Here is a 22348-nt window from a genome sequence, read left to right as displayed (position 1 = left end):
GTAAAGAAGGCACAAAAAAGTGCTGAAGAAAATAACACCTTAAAAAATGGAATAGGCCAAATGATAAAAGAGGCACAAAAATCCAATGAGGAGAAGAATGCCTTGAAAAGCAGAATTGGCGAAATGGAAAAGGAGGTACAAAAGCTCAATGAAAAAACCAATTCCTTAAAAATTAGAATTGGGCAAGTGGAAGCTAATGACTCCACAAGACATTGAGAAACAATAAAACAAAATCAAAAGAATGAAAAATATAGAAGAAAAATGTGAAATATATCATTGGAAAAAACAACTGACCTGGAAAATAGATCCAGGAGAGATAATTTAAGAATTATTGGACTACCTGAAAGCCATGATAAAAAAAAAGAGCCCAGACATCATCTTTCAAGAAGTTATCAAGGAAAAGTACCCTGATATTCTAGAACCAGTGGGTAAAATAGAAATAGAAAGAATCTACTGATCATCTCCTGAAAAGGATCCCAAAATGAAAACACTTAGGAATATTATAGCCAAATTCCAAAGCTCCCAGGTCAAGGAGAAAATATTGTAAGCAGTCAAAAAGAAACAATTCAAATATCATGGAGCCACAGTCAGAATAACACAAGATATAGCTGTTTCTACATTAAAGAATCAGAGGGCTTGGAATATGATGTTCTGGAGGGCAAAAGAGCTAAGATTACAACAAGAATCACCTACCCAGCAAAACTCAATCTAATCCTTCAGGGGAAGAAATGGACATTCAATGAAACAGAGGACTTTCAAGCATTCCTGATGAAAAGATCAGAGTTGAATAGAAATTTTGACTTTCAAATACAAGATTCAAGAGAAACATAAAAAGGTAAATAGGAAAGAGAAATTATAAGAGAGGTAATAAAGTTAGACTGTTTACATTCCTACATGGGAATTGATACTTGTAACTCCTAAAAACTTTCTCATTATGAGGGCAGTTAGAAGGAGTATACATAGACAGATGGCACAGGTGTGAGTTGAATATGATGAGATGATTATCTAAAAAAAAAACAAAATTAAGAGATGAGAAAGAGGAAAAGGGAAAAGGGAGATAGAATCGGGTAAATTATTTGACATAAAAAAGGCATGAAACAGCTTTTACAGGAGAGGGAAAGATGGGGGATGTAGTGGTGAGTACATCAACCTTACTCTCATCAGAACTGGCTCAAAGAGGGAATAACATACACACTAGTTGGGGATAGAAATCTATCTTACCCTATAGGAAAGTAGGAGGGGAAGGGGATAAGAGAAGAGGGAGAAAGAGATAGCAGGGAGGACAGAGGGGAGGAGGTAAAAGTCAAAGGCAAAACACTTTTGAGAATGGACAGGGTGAAAGTAGAGAGAAAGAGTAGTACAAACAATGGGAAAATAGCATGGAGAAATACATGGTAATTATATCTGTGAAAAAATAGTACAGCAAGTTTCTCTGATAAAGACCTCATTTCTCAAATACATAGAGAACGAAGTCAAATTTATAGAAATAAGAACCATTCCTTAACTGATAAATGGTCAAAGGATAGGAACAGACAGTTTTCAGATGAAGTAATCAGTTATCTATAGTCATATGAAAAAATGCTCTCAATCTCTATTGATTAGAGAAATGCAAATTAAAGTAACTCTGACCTATCACCCCACACCTATCAGATTGGTTAGTATGACAGAAAAGGAAAATGACAAAGGTTGGAGGAGGTGTGGGGAAATTGAGACACTAGTACACTGTTGGTGAAGTTGTATACTGATCCAATGATTTTGCAGAACAATTTGGGAATTATACCCAAAGGGCTATAAAACTGTGCATACTTTTTGACCCAACAATACCACTACTAGGTCTGTATTCCAAATAGATTTTTTTTAAAAGGGAAAAGGACCTATTTGTACATAAATATTTATAGCAGCTCTTTTAGTGGTGGCAAAGAATTGAAAATTGAGGGGATGTCCATCAATTGGGGAATGGCTGAATAAGTTGTGATAAATGATCGTAATGGAATACTATTGTGTTACAAGAAATGATGAGCAGGATTCTCTTAGAAAAACCTGGAAAGATTTACATGAACTGATGTAAAGTGAAGTGAGCAGAACTGGAAGAACATTGTATACAGTAACAGCAATATTGTATGATGATAGACTGTGAATAACTTAGCTATTCGCAGCAATACAATGATTCAAGACAATTCTGAAGGACTTATGATGAAAAATGTTATCCATCTCCAGAGAAACAACTGATGGATTCTGAACGCAGATTGAAGCATACTTTTTCTTTATTTTTCTGGGGGGGTGGTTGTCTGTTTTCTTTCACAATGTGACTAACATGGAAATATGTTTTGCATGACTGTACATGTATAACCTATATTAAATTGCTTGCCTTCTCATTTGAGGGGGGAGAATTTAGAATTCAAAAATTTAAAAATATAAATGTTAAAAGAAAGAAAGAAAGAAAATTACACTGAAGAGGACAACAGAAAGAGAAATTGAACCCAGACCAAGTACACACTATAAAAATTTGTGTTGGGGTTAACCAATTTGGAAAGCACTGCAGGATTAATTTTCAAGATCAACAAAGAGGGGAAAACATAAAATGACAGAAAAAAATTATAGTAGGTTTTTAATAAGTGTTTGCTGAATTCAATTACCAAAAATTGATCTAGAAAGGACCTGCCTTCTGAGGCTCTCTATTAATACCTTCATTTTATAGATGAAGAGACCACAGCTTGCAATGCAACTTGTCCAAGGTCACATTGCTAATAAGGATCAGAATTGAGATTTGAACTGAGGTCTTCTTCACTCCAGCACAAGGCCACTTTCCACTGACTGTACTTTTCCACTGTACCATAGATCAACAGCCATCAACTTGGGTACCAACTTTCAATAAAAAAATCCGTAAGAACTATTCTAGAAAATAATTTGGAATTATGTGAGAAAAGTTATTTAACTATTCATACTCTTTGACACAGCAATCTCACTACTAAGCATTTACTCCCAAAGAGATCAATGACAGAAATAAAGATACTGTATGTACCAAGATAGCCATAGTAACACTTTCCTGTGAGCAAAACACCTGGCAAGAAATTGCGTGCCCATGGATATGGGAATGGGTGAAAACACTGCAATAAATAAGTGTAACAAAATATTATCGTACTATAAGAAATTAAAGATATGAGGAATTCATAAAGATTTGGAAAGATTTAACAAAGAAAGATCAGATAGATGATAAAAAAGCATTTATTAAGCTTACTATGTGCCAGCCATTATGCTAACAATGAGAAATACACACACACACACAATTACTAAATTAACGTAAATGAAACAATGCTGCTTCCCTTTAACAGAATGACAGACTGATAGGATTCAGATTTTTTAATCTTTTAATACTAGGGTTGGAAGGGTACAACTAGGGGAGCAATCTCTACATTGACCACCAGATGGCGTTCCAAGCCCCTAAACCACAATTAGTCAGTCAACAAGCATTTTTTATTAAGCTCTTACTATGTGCCAGACATTGTGCTAAACTCTGGGAATACAAAGAGAGCACACACACACACACACACACACACACACACATACACAGAGTCCCTGCCCTCAAGGAATTCACAATATAATGCGAGTGACTACTTACTAACAACTATGTACATACAAGATATGTGTTGTTCATTTGTCCTTCCTTTTTGAAGAGGACTGATGACATAGTGAGGTGACATCTTGACTTGCTGGTGAATTGGATTTAAGTGAGGCAGAGTTGCACAAAGTCTTCAATGTCGCTCTTCCATAGTCATTGATGTCCAGTGGCAGGACAAAAGTCAAGATGACTGGTGATGGCTGGAGATGCACTGCCTTCAATGTCTGACCAACGTCTAAGTACTCCACAGCACCTGCTTCAGTTGCCTTCATGGCTCCTGGAACAAATTATTCTCATCTGCCCATTCTGCCAGGGAAAGTCTTCACATGCTTGAGGTAGACCTCCCCCTAACTCATTGATGGGTTTGAAGCCTGTCGTTTAACCTCAACCTGGTTTAGCCCATCTGCAGGTGTGGCCACTGTACGTGTTATAGCTACTTGGAGCCATAGGTGAGAGTTAGGTGGCAGGTGAATAGTTCTAAAAAGGGCTCGGTAAGCGCTCATATGAGAGGTTACAGTCTTTCCTGAATACCCCAGACACCCCTACAAGATATATATAGTATAAATGAAATGTAGTCTCAGAATGGAAGAGGAATTAAGCATGCTCTGTGTCCTGTGTTTCTTTTCAGTCCCTTTGCCCATATGTAGATAGAATCTGCCTAAATCCTGTGTCTCTCACCCTTTTCTTTTATTGCCTTAGCCTGAGTTGTTTGTCTAACTCATATTCCAAACAGTAATTAATCATTTATTAGCTTATGTTCACACCCATTCCACCGAGAGTCTTATCTCTTTCACAATTTTTAGTAATCCAAAAAATTACTCATTCAGAACTGATGCTGAGGGAAGTGAGCAGAACCAGGAGAACATCGTACACAATAACAGCCACAATGTATGATGACTAACTTTGATAGACTCATCTCTTCTTAGCAATGCAAGGATCCAAGACAATTCCAAAGGACTCATGATGGAAAATGCTGTCCACATCCAGAAAAGGAACTATGGAGTCTGAATGCAGATCAAAGCATATTATTTGCTCTCTCTCTTCTTTCTTTCTTTCTTTTTGGTTTGTTTTTTCTTTCTCATGGTTTCTCCCAGTGGTTCTAATTCTTCTTTACGACATGACTAATGTGAAAATAGGTTCAATATGAATGTGTATGTAGAACCTATATCAAATTGCAGGCTGTCTTGGGGTGGGAGGAGAGGAGAGATGGGGAGAAAATTTGGAACTCAAAATTTTACGGAAGTGAAGTTGAAAAATCAAAATAAATAAATTTGAAAAAAGAATTACTCATTCAGGTTTAGATTAAATAAATTCTTTAATGCAAGGAAAATGAAATTGACAAATGAAATTGACCCCAAGAGTGGTCCAACCATTCTGGAGAGCAATTTGGAGAGCTATGCCTGAAAAGTCACTAAACTGTATAAAGAAATTTGTGAAACCACTGTCTCTGAGCCCTGAAGGAAAAATGATCAGTCCTTCAATGTGCCAGAGGAAAAGAAAGATGATCTCTGCTAGCTTTAACACTGTTCTGAAGAATTCTGTAGATTAATCCCTGGTGTAAGAAGAATCCTGGTTTTTTATCTCAGCCTCTTATGGACACAGGACCTCCTGTGTACTCCTGTCAACTTTAATGAGTCAACAAGGAAACCAGAGAGTTCTGGCATCATTGAAGGGCTTCATTATGTCTCTTAATTAGAAAACTGAACAGGGTCAGAGGATAAAGGAGGTAGGAATAAGGAAGAAGCTTTAACCAAATGTCTCCTTTCCCATCCCCAACCTAAGTCTCTTCCCAAGGCCCATGTACCCCACAGGTGAGGCTAGAAGCAATCAATCAAAAAGAATTTATTGACAATCTTATTTCTTGACCCTGACCCACCTTGATTTGATTTACATATCATAGGTTGCTAGTTACTTAGCTGAGGTTGCTCCTGGTATGTATGGAACAGGGTTTGGCACATTCTCAAACAACCTAAAATGGCATCATCCATGTAGGAAACACTTGGGACCTGTTCCTGGCAGATGGGAGACCTGGAGCATCCATAAACATTTGATGGTGGCCCACCACATAGTTGGAAGCATCTTTTTTCCATTGACTGTGTAGTTGCAACTGGCTGTCTTTAAAAGTACCTGACTGAGGTTGTCTGACTTCCTGTCTGAAGGTGAAGGACTCATTCCTTCTCAGCAGATGACGCCATTCAGTAAGGGAAGAAGGTCATAGGTCCCAAGCATCAGCCTTAGGGTTTTGGTTTGTCCTGTTCAAGTTAGTTGCAAGGAGTGGATTCCTTGAGCCAGGATTTCAAGGTATGGGAACCTTGAAGCTCAGGAGTCTGTGCATGATATTTTAGCCAGTGCAGTAGGGAAGCTGTAAGTAGCAACAGTCCAGGAAACTAGGCCAGTGTGGCTTGGGACTTGAGCTTGGTACCTTGAACTTGATAACCTGCAGTCACCTGGCACTGTCATCTGATCATCTGACTTAACCTCGTGAATTTAAGATTAAGAAACTAGCTTTGATGGTACTTCTATATAAAGTCCTTTGAGTGCATTTTCCTCCTCCACTTCAAAAAACCAAAACAAAACCAAAAAACTATGATGGAGTGAGGTACCTGAAAATTCAGACTTTACTAAAAGTAGGTAAGGTATTCCTGCCACTTGGATGTTAAGGATGTTACCCTTTAGTTTTCACTATTGTAAATGCAATTTAGACTACATGCCAATTGAGGGAATTCTTTGAAGGCTATTCTGAGGAGGGAAAAAAGACTGGGATCCATTTGAGTGGGGGAATAATCTTCAAGAGATTTATGAATTATTAGAATATCCACACTCCTAAAAATAACAGGGCAGGTAGGGGGCGCAGTGGATAAAGAGCAGGTCCTAGAGTCAGAAAGACCTGAGTTCACATGTGACCTCAGATACTTACTAGCTGTGTGACCTGGGCAAGCCAAAATGAACTGGGGAAGGAAATGTCAAATGTCACTAGTATCTTTGCCAAGAAAACCCCAAATGGGGCCACAGAGAGTCAAACATGACTGAAATTACTGAACAACAACAAAGTAAAAGGAGCAAGGGAAAACACCGAGTAGTATAAAGAGGCTGGGATATGTTGGACAATTACTTATGACTACATAGTAGAAGTGAGATGGCATTACAAGTTTTGGGTGCCACCCTGGTTGAGTTAGCAGATACAGCACTTGGTTTTTTTCTTTTTAAAATTGTCTTTTATTTGGCTTTTCTCAAAATTATTTTAACATTTCTTAAAATTTTGAGTTCCAAATTCTGTCTCTCCCTCAGTCCTTTCTCTTACCTATTGAGAAGACAAGCAATACAATATTAATTATACATGTGAAATCATGCAAAACATATTTCCATATTAGCCACATTGTAAAATCAAAAAGCAAGAAAAATAAAGAATGAAAAATTACACTTCAATTTGTACTCAAAGTTCATCAGTTCTCTCTCAGGAAGTGGATAGCATTTACTTGTTTGTTTGTTTTGGTAAGGTATTTGAGGTTAAGTGACTTGCCCAGAGTCACACAGCTAGTAAGTATTATGTGTCTGAGGCTGGATTTGAACTCAAGTCCTCCTTACTCCAGGGCCGGTGTTCCATCCACTGTGCCCCATGGATAGCATTTTTCATCAATAGTCCTCTGATGTAATTGTGGATCACTGTATTGAGGACAGTAGCTAAGTCTTTCACAGTTGATTGTCATTACAATATTGCTGTTACTGCGTACAATGATCTCCTGGTTCTGCTTACTTCACAGATGTAAGCACTTTAAGTAGCAGCTCAGACCTCTTGGTGCTAATAGGAAAGATGATACTCTGTGGGACCCAAACTATATTGGGGCTGGGGAGTGGTTCAAAAGTAATCTGAAATGGTAGAGGAAAAGTTTAATATATGTCAGGAAAGTAAAGGGTGTAAGAATGTGATACAGAGAAAGAAGGGAAGAAGAAACATTGAATCTCCAAGGCTTTTCCCATAGACGATGAAGGACCCACTGAGGAGGGAGCAGCATTTCATGCTGTGATGAAGGATGATGAGGATTTACAGCAAGGCAGAGGTCTCCCAGGGTCGCAGAGAAGTGTGAGAGATGGGTCTTGGCGCTGGGCAAGTCCCTGTTGCAAAATACCACACTGGTGTTGTGTGTCGCCTGACCAAAACTACAGGGAGCCATGCTGTGTGCCTAGAACATGTAGCTGCAAAATGATTGTGAGCTGCTTAAGATCAATTAAGCCAATTCATGGCAATTTACATAAGCACAAATCAGGTTGCCAGAAGGAATCTTGGGGGAATTGCCAGGGATTACAAAGTCCAGGATGAGAGACTAAAGAATTTAGTAACATGGGTAGTGTTTTCATTATCGTTGCCAATTAAAAATAATGATTTAAAAAGAGATAGCCAGATTTGAGTAGTGAACAGCTGGTTGAGAAGATAGTGTCTTAATTAGATTTTTTTTTCTTACTATGATTTAAGATATAGGAATTGCTTAAGTTAACTTAGGTTAAGGAGAAAGTGTAGCTAATGGAGGCCAGTGAAAACTTTTTTTGTAAAAGATTCTAAATGTAAAGGATTTTAAATAGTAAGTAAAAGGGAAGGGGAAATCTGCCTATATAGATATCTTTAGATGTAAATATGTGTGTGTGGTGTTATTTGCTCACACATCTGGCTTGGCAGATAGACAGATCTATAGATATATAAATATTTCTACATAGATAACTCTATCTCTCTGCCAAACCAGAAGCCAGAGAAAATAATAGATGTGACATAGGAGCAATATCAGTGAAGAAATAGCATGGCACAGTGGAAAGACTGCCAGGAGAAACTTGGTTTTGAATGTCACCTTGTATACCTGCTATATGATAGAAGGGAAATAATTTTACTTTTTTCTGCCTCAGTTTCCTCATCCTCAAATTTAATACAACATAGTTGTTTTGAAGCTAATACTTTCTTAAAGTACTATGTAAGTATGAGTTATTATTAATTAGAAAACCATTAATTCACAAGAGATAATAGTCAAGAACACAGGCAGCAATAAACCATGCCCTCAAATGACTATACATTGATTTGCAAAGTATATTAATAAACAAGACAAACAAGAAATGTTCAAACAGGAAAGCAAATTCAACCTTATGGGCATTGATAAGACTTGATGGAATTTGACTCATGGCTAAAATATGGCTATGGAAGAACATACTTTATTCAAAAGTAACATATTAGGTTAAGGAACTATGGAATAAGATTATATATTAAAAGATATACCCCTGGGAAGAAATCCATGAACCAGAGTAGAGAAGCATGGTAAAGAACGTCAGTGTGAGAATTAACAGAGGGAGAAAAGGAAGTAACATTGAGATGGGATTGTAGTGGAATCCATTAGCCAAAAGGAGGGAATGGATGAAGAACATGGTGAGCAGGTATGATATGATAGTGTTGAGGAATTCTACTATCTGAGCATCTGCTGAGAGCAGAGCAGCAGATAAATTACTGTTTTACCTCAATGATCATTTCATTCCTCAAAAGAGGCAGCTAAGTGGATAAAGTTCTGAGCCTGGAGTCAGGAAGACTTGAATTTAAATCTGGTCTCGGATCCTTATTGGCTGTGTGACCATAAGCAAGTTACTTACCTTCTGTTTGCCTCAGTTTCCTCAACTGTAAAATGGAGTTCACAATGGCACCTTATTTCACAAGGCTATTTTGAGAATCAAGTAAGATAATATTTAAAAGGTGCTTATCACAGTGCTGGCACACATTAGGCACCTAATAAATGTTTGACCCCCCAAAAATGGAAGAAGCAATAAGATGAACTACCATTCTAGACCTGATTCTGACCAATAAGGAGAAACTTGTTGCTGAAGAAGAAATGATAGGAGCTTTGGCAGGGACTGACAGCTCTACTTTACAGCCAGATATGCATCCTAGATTTAGTGAGCGGATTTTGTAGACATTAAAAAAGGGGATACTTTCAAGGATGAAATTCTGCTTATACAAACAATTCTGACAAAGAAGAAAGGGGGGAACTACTTACAGAGATACATATGGATATATAAGGAACTCATCCACAGGGATAGATAGAAACAAAATCAATTAATATCAGTAACACTAAAAGAATGAGCTGAGGCTAGTGAAAAAAATTCATAATAACAAAAGGACTATTTTAAACCATGTTGGGGGAAGATTAAAGACAGAATGGGACAATGATAAGAGAAAACTGAGAGAAGACAGAACTTAACTCTTTTTTATATTATTCTTTTTAAAAAGCTATATCATTTTTATTGATTCCTTTTATTTTTATATCACATTGATTATCAAATATTTCCTTCTCCCTTCTCTACCCAGAAAGCCATCTCTTGTAACAAAGATTTTTTTTAAAAGAGGAAAAAAAGCAGCTCAGCAAAACTAATCAAGCTATAGACTATGTCTGACAATATATGCAATGTTCCATATCTATCTTCCCCCACCTTATAATGAAAGAAAGGAAATGCATTTTTTCATTTCTTTTCCAGAGCCAGGCTTGGTCATTATCAATTCTTATTCTGACTTTGTCTCTTCCACCATTGAAAGTCCAAGAGAAGCATACTAATTTGCTGTTGGTGGAGCTATGAGTTGGTACAACCATTCTGGAAGGCAATTTGGAATTATACATTAGGAAATGTAGGTAAGAGTTTTTTAAATGATGTCAGTAGAAAATTATCTTTTAAAAAAAGGCATGGTGTATAGAAGATATTGTAACTTGATAGTGCTACTGTACCTTGTCTTGGTCAGACTGTATCTGGAGTATTATGTTTGTTCTGGGCACCACATTTTCAGGAAGATGTTAACAGATTGGAACATATCCAAACAAACACAATCAGGATAGGAAGACTAGAGACCATGTCTAAAGGATCAGTTGAAGGAACTAGAGATATTTACCAAGGGGAAGGGGAGACTTGAGGAGGCATGACAACTGCTTTCAAGTATTTGAAGTGCTGTCTTTTGGAAGGGAGATTAAATTTGTTCTGCTTAGCCTCAGAGGGCAGAAATTAGAGCAATGGTTGGAATGTGCAATGAGTCAGATTTTGCTTCAATGTAAGGAAAAATTTCCAAATGATTAGAACTGTCCAAAAGTAGAATGCGTTGCCTCTGGAAGTGGTAAATTACCCATGACTGGTGCTATTTAAGCAAAAGACAGATGACCATGTGGTGAGAATGTTGTAGAGTAGGTTCTTGCTCAGATATCAATTGGGATAGATTCCCTTTGTGGTTCCCTGCACACTTCCAACTCTAAGAGTCTATGGCTGTATAACACCAACTAGTTAGCACCCTAATGCCTCAAGCTCAAATAGATTACATCTTACCTTTCCTCCAGCATTCTCTGGTATCCTTAAGGGGATTGGAGGTGTCTAGGCTCTCTACAAATGGCTCCATTTCCCACTGCTGGAATTCCCCCAACTGTGGGGAAGTCCTCTGTACCCTGGCTCCATTTAATCATCAACAGGTTAGTTTTCATAAGAAATATTTACTTTAAGGGGCCAGGATAGTCATTGTTATAATGGAATAACACTTCTATGTGAAGTAGAAGGGGTATGGGCATGTGTGGTCGAATGTCATTCCTTGAGAACCAGGGAATAGGAGAAGTGGGTAAAGGATTTCAAGGACAACTTCTGTGAGATGTACATGAGAAAGCTGTTGAGAACTGAGTGAGGGAATTGCCAAGCAGGAGTAAGAGTTTAGGTGAGGTTGGACAGGCTGAATCTGGAAAGGACCAGACTAGTCTCCAGACTGGCTGAGGGGCCCAAGGATAGGAGCAGAAATGGCAGTTAGTAAGAGTGATCCAGGGTAGGCACAGTAGGAAGTCAGGGAAGTGAGGATTTTGAGACTAGTGAGAAAAGCCTTAATCAATTAACAAGTATTTATTAAGCACCTATTCAGTTAGTTATTCAGTCATATTTGAATCCCATGGACAACATGTCCAAGGGGTATAATTGGCAAAGATACTGAAGTGGATTGCCATTTCCCTCTCCAGTGGATTAAGGCAAATATAAGTTAAGTGACTTGTCCAGCATCACACAGTTATTTAATTTCTAAGGCTGGATTTTAACTCAGGTCTTCCTGACTCCAGGCCTAGTGCTCTATCCACTGAGCCATCTATCTGCCTCCTATTAAGCACCTACTATGTGACAAGCACTTGTGGATACAAGGCATTGGGGATATAAGAACAAATAATTAAATAATTCCTACTTATAAGGAGCTTACGTTTTAATGAGGGAGTCGACAAATAACATATAAAAATCTGTTTAACATGAATATAAAATGAATAAATAACAATACATACAAAGTAAGAAATGCAAGATGGTTTGGGAAAGAAGGTTCTAGCACTTATCTAATGTCTGGAAAGACTACATATGGAAGATAGTGCTTGAGCTGAGTTTTACAGGAAATGATGGACTCTATTACAAGGCAAGGTAAGGAGGGCCTTCCCAAGCATGATGGACTGCAGGTGCGAAGGCATGGGAAAGGTGACAGAGCATCCTGTGTGAGGAACACAGAGAAGGCTGGATGGTGGAGTGTGGGAGGAAGAATAATGTCCAGTGAGGCTGGAAAAGTGGACTAGGGCCAGATTGTATAGGTCTTTCAAAACTAAATAGAGGTTAGACATTAGGTTGGGAGCACAGTATAGCTTGGAGTAAGATAAAAATCTGGGAGAAGGGACAAGGGTTGAGTACAATGTAGTAATAACATGGTTCAAGTTTGTTGGAAGGTTGATCCTAGAAATCCCCACCCACTTCTGTAAAGGGACAGAGTCTCAGCATGGGACCCAGGCTAGGAATTCTTCTGTCCCCATTGTATTCCAGTTGGGCAGTATACACAAGAAGAAAGAGAAATGACAATATAATGACATAATTGGGTTAATGACAAGAATACCCTCTAAAGACAGCAACAAACTAAGGTTCTCCTCCTCTTGCTAACTGATGCTAAGCTTATTTTCCTTCTCCCTCTTTCTAACAGTTTGGAAAGATTTTTTCCCCTCTCTCTCTTTCTTTAATTTAAAAAAAATCTAATCAGAGCCCAAATTCCTGAGCTGATATCAAGAAACCAAAGCCAAGCGAAGCAAGATACAAATTGAGTAACTGTATGAATGTGTTACTGTATATCTGTAGTTCAGTGATTGAATGTTGCCCAACATGTCCAGTCAGTGTTTCCCAATCACTCCCTCTTGTTGGGGGTTTTGGCTTAGACCACAAGGGGGGGAGGATTACAAAAGGACAGAGTTACGTGGCTAACCGAGCTACAAATTCTATTTGGAATTCTTTGGCATGCCTTTTGGTATTCTCTCTGGAATCTGGATGGAGCACTTTCAGAGGCCATCACATTTTTCCCCTAGCGTGATGGAGTAGAAAGAATGTGAAACTTAAAGTCAGTGGACCTGGGCTCAAATTCTGTCTCAGACATTTACTTGTTGTGTGAACATTGGCAAGACACTTCTCCCTCAGCCCTAGTTTCCTGATTTATGAAATTGGGAAAATTATACTTGTACTACCTGCATCATAGGGTTTCATGAAGAAATCACTTTTCAAACCTTAAAGTTCTATGTAAAAGTTTAGTTATATTATTTCTCAGCTCAGAGAAATAAGAGATCTTTTCTTGAGGATGCCAGCTACTCCACCATCTCCTACTTTCATAGGGGGAAACTGAGGCATGTGGAAAAGAAATTAACAATCTTCTTCCCTTCCACATATGAGAGGCAGTATAAGGTAAGAGAGCCAGTCTCTGAGTTAGGAAGACCTGACTTCTGCCTCTAATTCATACTGGCTGTGTAACTCTGGACAAGTCACTGAAACTCCCAATACTAATGTGTGACAGGTAACCCACTAAGATTATCCAGGACAGAACTGGAATTTGCTCACCACAGGAGCCCACTGCACTGACAAATCCCAGGTCTGGATCATAAAACATTCCTTCCCTCAGCTTCAACTCATACATCCTTGCAGATATTCCCTAAACCTGTTTTGCTAGTATTTACCTTTCTTCTGAACTCCAAACTTAAATCTCCCCCTACCTAAGGAAATCTTCACTTAGTGTCCAAACTCAAATTCAACATGTCTGAAACCAGATTTATTACCTTTCCCCCTCCAACTTCTTTTCCTTCCAATTTCCTTAATTCTAACAATGGCTCAATTTCCAGTGTTCAAAACTTTGATGTTATCTTTGACTCATCTCCCTCCTCTTGTGCTCTTTAGTTCTCATGATCAATCAGTTACCAAGAACTGTTGATTTTACCTCTGCAACATCTTTGGCATCTATCCCCTCCTCTTTATTCTTACCGCTATCATCCTAGTGCTCATTAACAGCTGCCAGAACTATGAAAAGATCTTCCTAACAGGTTTTTCCACTTTTATTCTCTTCCCACACCAATCTACACTTCATACTACTGCCAGATTAATGTTCCTTACAGATGCACATCTTTTTTATTCCTCTGCTCAAAAATCCTCAATGGTTCCCTGCTTCCTACAGAGTCAAGTTCAGATTCCTTTGCCTGCTATTCAAGGCAGTTTGACACTATCCTACTTTTGTACTTGTATCTCACAGGAGACAAATGGTATAGTGAAAAGAATCTTGGACCTAGAGTTGGTAGATTTAATTAGCCAAACTAGAACATGCCCCTCATTTTCCTACCTCATTGCCCTTTTTCTTGAAATATCCTCTCATACTTTTCTTCACGTGCTGAATTTCTAACCATCGTTTAAAGCCCAACTCAAATGTTATATCCTCCATAAAACCTTCCCTAATCTCCCATCAGTAAGGATTTTCCTTCTCTTACTTCACATATCACTTTGACTTGCAACTCATTAATGTATTTAGTGTATTATGTAATATATTATCGCCATCTATATTTGTGCCTTGTCCCCATACTAAACTATAAGCTCCACAAGGGCAGGGGCTGATCATGTCTTTTCTAAGCTTTGTATCTTTCCCATTATCTAGTCCATGATAGATGCTTAAGAAATATTTGTTGAAGTTGTGGTATATAAATGTAATGGAATACTATTGTGTTATAAGAAATGATGAGCAAAGCAGACTTCAGAAAAATCTGGAAAGACTCATATGGACTGATGGTGAGTGAAGTGAGCAGAACCGAGGAGAACGTTGTACACGATAAGAGCCATATTGTTCTCTGACTAGCTTTAATAGACTTAGCTCTTCTCAGCAATGCAAAGATCTAAGACATCTCCAGAAAGTCTCATGATGGAAAATGCTATCCATATCCAGAGAAAAAACTATGGAGTTTGAATGCAGATGGAAGCATACTATCTGCTCTTTTTTTTTCTTCTGCTTTGTTTTGTTTCTTCTTTCTTGTGGTTCCCCATATTGGTTCTAATTCTTCTTCGCAACATGACTAATGTGAAAATATGTTTAATAAGAATATATATGTAGAGCCTATATCAGATTGCACACCATCTTGAGGAAGGAGATGAGGAAAGGGGGGAGAAAATTTAAAACTCAAAAGCTTATGAAAGTGAATGTTGAAAACTAAAAATAACTTAATTAATTAAAAAAAACTTAAATAAAAAAAGAAATGTTTGTTGAATGGTTGAGTGAATCAACAAATGAAGCTGCCAAAAAGAAATGTCTTCTGGTTATTTGTCTGAAATTCAGAGCAAGGGTGAGAAGTAAGTCAGGAAAGAATTGATGTATAGATGGAAAGAAGAACCAGCTATTTTTATGAACTCCCAAAGTCACCTAACAGCCCCTTCTTTCTGCCCTCTCCCTCCAATACTATAATAAGCACAGCAGTGCTAAGGAATTAAGTCTCATGGTCTTATTCTTAGATTATTCCTTAGACCTCACCCTTAACCTTTTTGAGATGTTCTTTAGACTATGAGGCCATTGAATATATCATGCTTAGGAATTGAAGCTGAGAGCCTTTATCATTGGAACTAGTCCCACTTTGTTATAGTATTTTGGAAATAGTTTTCAAGGGAATTGGATTTAAATAGTCAAGGATTAAAATTGTTCTGGATTAGGGCTCATACTATGGAAACAAAGCCCTGCTACTCTTTTGAGCTGTTCTGTGGCTCTTGGGCTCAGGATGATTTCTAGCAGACTGAAATTGTTGAGGGCTGTAGGGGCACTGTGAGGACCTTGGCTTGAAGGGAGACCTTGAACCTGCTAATCAGTGGATTTCATCAGTGTATCCCCTCTCACCTACAGATATTCTACCTGGATTCATTTCCCAATGAATAACATACTCCTGCCATCTCTTACTCTTTATCCCAACACTGAACTCTAGTTTACCAAAGAACAAATATTTCCCCCCCAATCCTAGCTATCTGATTCCTCATTCTCTTCCACTTCACTCCTACTCCCACAATGTCCTACAACAGATCTGCCTACCCTTTCCACCTTGCCCTCTGGGACTCCCACTCTATAATTAACAAACTTCTTATTTTAGACCTTTCCTTATTCCTTTCATCTTCTGGAATTCATTGAAATCAGGGTCCTCCCAGATGGCACTTTATCCTTTGTATCCTTTCCAGTATTGTTTGAACCTTCACTCATATTCTCCTAATCACTGGCATGGTGGGTAGGTGGCAATACTCCTCGTTCCAGATCGCTACATAGTGTTCTTTCCCTCTACTCACCATTACTGAGGCAGTTGACAAGTCAACAAGTATTTATTAAAGGTTTATTATGTGACAGGCACTGTGCTGAGTGCTACAGATACAAAGAAATGCAAAAATGCATCTTTATCTCAAGGAGCTCCCAATCTAATGAGGAAGCAATACAGAAACAACTACGTATGAATAAGATATACATACCATTATCCCTTCCACATCTCGGCTTTCTCCATTGTGGGTTTTTTGTGTTGTTTTGTTTTGTTTTCTGGCTAGGCAATGGGGTTAAGTGACTTGCCCAAGGTCACACAGCTAGTAAGTGTTATGTGTCTGAGGCTGGATTTGAACTCAGGCCCTCCTGAATCCAGAGCCAGTGCTCTATCCACTGTACCACCTAGCTGCCCCCCATTGTGCTTTTGATACATCACAGGTCACAAGAAATTAAATGGGTATTTTGGGGGAGTTTTGTGGAAGCCACAAATGACACAGAAAAAGTTTAGAAACTCAGAAATGCATGTATATGTATATTTATATGTATAGTATTGTATAATATCAGCATATTTTTTCTTTTAATACCACAAATATATAAAATTTCTTTTTTAAAGTTAAAATAAGTAAAAAGTCAAAGTTTGTGAAAAGAATGTGAAAGCCAGCAGATGATACACAGATTTTCCAGCTCACAAGGGTGCTATGCCCCTAACTTCCATGGTGTAGAAGAGATAACTGTACACACACACACACATACATACATATGTTATATATATGAGATAAATTAGAGATAAAATAAAATATAGAGATAAATTGGTAATCTTAGAAGCAAGGCATTAGCATTAAGATAAATTGGAAAAGGCTTCTTGCAGAAAGTGGAATTTTAGATGTTAGCTGAGACCTAAAAGAAGCCAGGAGAAAGCGAAGAGGAGAAAGAGAATTTCGAGTATCAGGAACAGTCAGTGAAAAGGCACAGAATTGGGAGATTAAGTGTCATGAGCAAAGAAGAGTAAGGAAGCCAGTGTCACTGGATCATAAAGTATGTGGTAGGGAGTAAGGTATAAGAAGACTAGAAAGATAGGAAGGAGCCAGGTAATGAACAGCTTTGTTTTTTTGTTGTTTTTTTTTTTTTTTAGTGCTTTCCAATTTCTGAGATGTAAATGTTAGAATTGAAATGTTAACAACTGGCTTTTGAAAGACAGTTTGAACTGGTTCCAGCATCTCCTTACAGACAGGCCATTCATGTAAATAAAATCAAGTTAAATTAGTAAGCATTTTTTAAGCACCAACCACGTGTCAGACACTATTGTATAGATAACAGGGAGAGTTCATGTATTCTATTAGGACTCATATAATGTCAAGATATGTAGAGGAAGGAAAGGGTGACACAGGATATAGAAGCATGGATGGATTGTGATCTGCTCCATTAAAGGAAGTGTCCACATTGAGATCACAGATTGATCAAAGTTTTATGAAGGACATAAAAGCCAAACAGAAGATTTTATATTTGATCGCAGAGATCCCAGAAGCCAGTGAAGTTCATTGAATGGGGGGTGGGGGGTGATATGGTCAGAGCTGTGCTTTAGGAAGATCACTTTGGCAGTTAAGTAAAGGATGGGCTGAAGGAGGGTGAGACTTGAGGCAGAGACCAATCAGAAGACTATTGCAACAGCTTAAGCACGAGGTGATGACAGCCTGCACCAGGGTGGTGGCAGTGTCAGAGGACAGAGACAGAGGTATCTACAAAGAAATGTTACAAAGGTAAAACCCACAGGTCTTGGAAATAGATTGGATATCAGGGTGGGAGGGTTTGAGTCGAAGATGACACCTAGATGGTGAGCCTGGATTCCTGGGAAGATAGTGGTACCTTTGAAACTTTGACAGTAATAGGAAGTTAAGAAGAGGGGACATTTTTAGAGGAAAAATAATAAGTTCAGTTTGGGATATGTTTTAGATGTCTATGGGACATTCAGTTTGAGACACTCACAAATGTTATACTTCCATGTTCAAGAATGCCCAAATTCTTTTACCTAATCAAAATTTTTCTCATTTTATTTCTCTTAATCCCTTACTTTTTTGGGGGGGGGCAAGGCAATTGGGGTTAAGTGACTTGCTCAGGGTCACACAGCTAGTGAATATGATGTGTCTGAGACTGCATTTGAACTCAGGTCCTCCTGACTCCAGGGCCAGTGCTCTATCCACTGCACCACCTAGATGCCCCCTCCTTACGCCTTCTGAATATATATTTTTTATTCTTAACATCTCTTCATTCCTCAATACTTTCCCAGGACATGAACTCTGTTCTGACTACACACTCCTCCTTTCTCATTCACCATCCCTTGCTGAGCCAGTTCAATACTGCTTTAGCTTCTACTCTCAAATCCCTAGATTTTTTTATCCTATCTCCAGTTATGACCTTCCAAATTTTAACCTTGGATTCTACAGTCTGCCTTCTCCACTCATATTAACATTTGTAGTGGTGATTAGTCCACTACAAATTTATGTCATTTAAGCTCAACTGAGCCCTGGCTGGAGCAAGGAAATCTTTCTTCTCCTCTCCAATTAATTTTCTATTCCACTTGCCATAGTAGCTGTTCCAAACTTTCTCTTATCTCAAGACTTTCCCAGAACTCCATACTTCTTCCCTCTTGGCTGAAGCCTTAGCCTCATATTTCACTTGCTCTGATCTTCCTCCTCATCTCAAAACCCCCAGACATCATTGCCTGATGTTGACTCCTTCACTCCACTTCCTGATGAAGTTACACTTTTCCTTGCAAGGCCAACCTCTCTGTTGTTGTTATTGTCATTGTTGTTGAGTCATTTCAGTCATGTTTGATTCTTCTTGACCCCATTTGGGGTTTTCTTGGCAAAGATAATGGAGTGATTTGCCATTTCCTTCTCTAGCTCATTTTACATATGAGGAAACTGAGGCAAACAAGGTTAAGTGACTTGTCTCAGATTATACAGCTAGTAAGTATATGAGGTCACACTGAACTCAGGAAGATGAGTCTTCCTGACTCCAGACCTGGAGCTCTATCCACTGCCCCACCTATCTCTCTATAGGTACCCTTGATCCCATTCTCTCTCGTACTATCGAGTAACTGTCTCCACCATCTCTATACTCACAGTGTTTTTTATTTTCAGTCTCTTCCCATGTATTGATTCTTTCTCTGCTAACTACTACTCTCTTTAAGAAATCCTCACTAGATCCTACCATCCCTGTCATCCATCATCCTGTATCTTTCCTCCCATTCTCAACTAAACTCTTCGAAAAGGCTGTCTACACTAGGTGCTTCCATTTCCTCTCCTCTCATTTTCCACTAGACCTTCTGTAATCTGACTTCTGACCTCAAAATAGAAACGGCTCATGGTCAAAGGATACGAACAGACAGTTCTGAGATGAAGAAATTAAAGCCATCTATAGTCATATGAAAAAATGCTCTAAATCACTATTGATTAGAGAAATGCAAATCAAAACAACTCTGAGGTACCACATCACACCTATCAGATTGGCCAACATGACAAAACAGGAAAATGATAAATGTTGGAAAAGATGTGGGAACATTGGAACACTAAGCATTGTTGGTGGAGTTGTGAAATGATCCGACCATTTTGGAGAGCAATTTGGAACTATGCCCAAAGGGTTATAAAAATGTGCATACCCTTTGACCCAGCAATAGCACTTCTAGGGCTATATCCCAAAGAAATTGTACAAATGGGAAAAGGACCCACATGTACAAAAATATTCATAGCAGCTCTTTTTGTGGTGGCAAAGAATTGGAAATTGAGAGGATGCCCATCAATTGGGGAATGGCTGAGCAAGTTGTGGTATATGAATGTGATGGAATACTATTGTGCTATAAGAAATGATGAACAGGCTGACTTCAGAAAAACCTGGAAAGACATGTATGGTCTGATGTTGAGTGAAGTGAGCAGAACCAAGAGAACGTTGTACACAGTAATAGCCACTGTGTGATGACTAATATTGATAAACTTAACCCTTCCCGGCACTACAAGGATGTAAGACATCTCTAGAGGCCTTGTGATGGAAAATGCTATCCACACCCAAAGAAAGAACTATGGAAGCCAAATTGCTATTTTTTTTCTCTTCTGTTGAGTTTTGTTTCCTCTTCTGATGGTTCCTCCTATTGGTTTTAATTTTTACTTACAACATCACTAATGTGAAAATGTTTAATATGAATATAAATGTATAGCCTATATCAGATTGTGTGCCGTCTTGGGGAGGGTGGTGGGGAGGAAGGGGGAGAAAAATTATAAACTCAAAAGCATATGGAAGCAATTATTGATAAATCAAAATAAATTAATACAAAAATAAAAAAATAGAAATGACTCTTTCCAAAGTAACAAATGATATTTATTACTAAATCTAATGGCCTTTTGTCATTCCTCATCCTTTGTGAGGATCTCTACAGTATTGGGCACTCTTAACCACCTTCTTTTCCTAGATAGTCTTTCCTCTCTGGATTTTCATGACATTATTATCACGTGGTTCTCCTCCTACAAGCTTGAACACTCTTTCTCAGTCTCCTTTGCTGGATCTTCATGTCCACTAACTTTGTCCACCTAGGACTTTTTCTTGAGACCTTTTCCTTCTCTTTTCTCCCCCTATTATCTCACTTGTTGATTCATCAGTTTCCATGTGTTTAATTACCATCTCTCTGCAGATGACTCACCAAGTTATCTAGATAGCTAGCCCTTGTCTCTGTCGTGAGCTCCAGTGTCACATCATCAACCACTTATTAGGGCATATCCCACTGGAGTAGTCACAGGCCCTAGGCTGTGTAATGATAGAAGGACAAGTACAAAGTTGATGACTTCCACTTCCTTTCCTCTCACTTCTCTACATCCCGGCTTCCACTCTCCTGTTTCAATTGATAGTAATCTCTCCAAAGTTACTAATGAACTCTTCATTGCCTTTTCTAATGGCCTTTTCTTAATCCTCATTCCTGCTTTACTGCTGCGTAGCCTTTGACACTATTGATCACCCTCTTCTTCTCGATACTCTCTTCTCTCTAGGTTTCTATGTTGTTGCATCAGTTCAGTTGGGTCTGACCATTTATGATCCTATTTGAGGTTTTCTTGGCAAAGCTACTGGAGTGGTTTGCCATTTCCTTCTCAAGTTCATCTGACAGATGAAGAACTGAGGCAAACAGAGTTGAATGACTTGCCCAGGGTCACATAGCTAGTAAATGTCTAAGGCCAGATGTAAACTCAGGAAGATGATTCTTCCTGACTCAAGACCTGGCTGCTGTATCCACTGTATCTACCTACCTAGAGTTTCTATGACACAATTCTATCCTTCTCCCTGTCTGGCCACTACTTCTCAGTTTCCTTTGCTGCAATGCAGTCCACTAAAGGTGTTTTTGTTTTGTTTTTTGGTGAGGCAATTGGGGTTAAGTGACTTGCCCAGGGTCACACAGCTAGTAAATGTCAAGTGTCTTGTTTGATACTGGTTTTGAACTTAGGTCCTCCTGACTCCAGGGCCAGTGCTCTATCCACTGCACCACCTAGCTGCCCCTCAAAGGTTGTTTTGTCTAGGGTCTTCTCTTCTTCTGTAATATTTTACTTGGTGATATGAGCTCCCACAGATTCAATTATCCTGTTGCAGATGATTCTCAAATCTACTTTCTTTTAAAACCAACAAAGCCCAGGAATAAGTTGTTCTCACTGTTTGGTACAGAGTAGCTCACACACAATGACACCAGTTAAAGTGTTTTTTGTTAGTATAAAACTCATTTTGTGCCAATTTTCACATGTTTATTTAAGTCTAAATGAGAAGTGAAAAGTTTTTTTTTTATACACTGAGATGCAACCAACATGTTCAAATGTTTGAGATCCCACAATGTTAGATCAATTTCAAGTGTCTAAGGCCAAATTTGAACTCTGGTCCTCCTGATTCCAAGGCCGGAGCTCTATCCACTGTGCCACCTAGCTGCCCCCTGGCACATTATCTTTTGAGAGAACTGCAGTTTCCAAGATCATTCAACATAGTTTTAATTCACAAGGATAGCTCTATTTTGTAATAACACATAAACATTTGATCACTATATTTCTCACATCTTTTCTTGCGAGCACTAAATTATTTTTTCTTATCTTAGTAGCATTTTGTTTTAAAAATCTGTCTTCATA

The sequence above is a fragment of the Vombatus ursinus genome, unplaced genomic scaffold, assembly GCF_900497805.2.
Source record: "Vombatus ursinus unplaced genomic scaffold, bare-nosed wombat genome assembly UNPS02014768.1, whole genome shotgun sequence".
Taxonomy (NCBI): Eukaryota; Metazoa; Chordata; class Mammalia; order Diprotodontia; family Vombatidae; genus Vombatus; species Vombatus ursinus.
This window is presented reverse-complemented; position numbering follows the sequence as displayed.